Genomic DNA, 1,174 nt, shown 5'->3' with positions numbered 1-1,174 from the left:
TTCATTGTTGCTCATTTTTATCCCCTCTCCTTCCCTGCCCTCTCCCCAGTTCACTTTTATTGTTTCTTCAACTACTCATTCACTGTTGCACGATTACCTACCCGCCCCCTCAGTCTTTGCAGTGTCCCTCTTTTTCTGGGCTATTGTTGTACGTTGGGTTTCCTTAAAAGATTAATTCGAGAACCTCCAAGCACAGAGTTGATTTTCAGCAAATACCGAGTTTATGGTTGTGTTAACTCTGTTTTGATTAACCTTTATAAATTTTCAATCAATTATTACCATTGTTTCCGTGCTAACACCCTCAAGATTCAACTTATTTCAACTAGGAGAAATGATTTGTACTTAAATGGGATCTGGGTTAAGCCCATATAGATTTTTCTGTCACAGAGGTAGATATTTCTAGGAGGTGAACTGCTACCCCTTCTCTGTAGAAATGGACCATTTCCCTGGCTGTTTGGTTTGATTTGGGCCTGAGCTTCCCCAGGGAAAACATAGGGATGCTGAATTCCGTGAGCAGATAAAGAGGGGCAGTGATGGGTTGCAGGGAATTCTGTTTCTCTAGGACCATGGTGCCCTGTAGTCCTCCAGTCTCTGTAGCATCAAACTGGGAGATTCATTGTCAGAACCAACGCATAGCTGACCCTCCACTGGATTCCCATGCTGTGCATCGCATGGAAAAGAATGTCCATCTTTCTTCCCCATAGCCATTGCTGGATTCGAACCACCAAAGAAGTGCAGCCTCTGGGTTAACTGCCCAAATCCCTATGGACTACACATATGCCCTACAGGGGATCAAGACTTGATGATTTTTCAGGAGGGGCCTGTCTCAGGACATTCAATGCTGGTAATGTAGTGGTTGTTGTTATGTGCCGTTGAATCACCTGCAACTTATAGCAACCTTATGTACAATAGCCTTAAACCTGCTCTATCCTGTGCCAATCACTGACTCTGACACACCTAACCCCATCACTCCCGTCACTGAGTCAATCCATCTCATAGAGGGCCTTCCTTTCCTGCGTTGTCCGTCCACCCTCCCAAGCATGATGTCCCTCTCCAAGGACTGATCCCTCCTTGCAACATGTCCAGAATATGTCAGACGAAGCTTCAGAATCCTTGCCTCCAAGGAGCAGCCTGGTTTAACCCTCTCCAGGATGAACCTATTTGTTCTCTTAGC

The sequence above is a fragment of the Elephantulus edwardii genome, unplaced genomic scaffold (assembly GCF_000299155.1).
Source record: "Elephantulus edwardii isolate Elephantulus edwardi_28Jun2011 unplaced genomic scaffold, EleEdw1.0 scaffold00045, whole genome shotgun sequence".
NCBI classification, from domain to species: domain Eukaryota; kingdom Metazoa; phylum Chordata; class Mammalia; order Macroscelidea; family Macroscelididae; genus Elephantulus; species Elephantulus edwardii.
Note: the sequence above shows the minus strand (reverse complement) of the source record.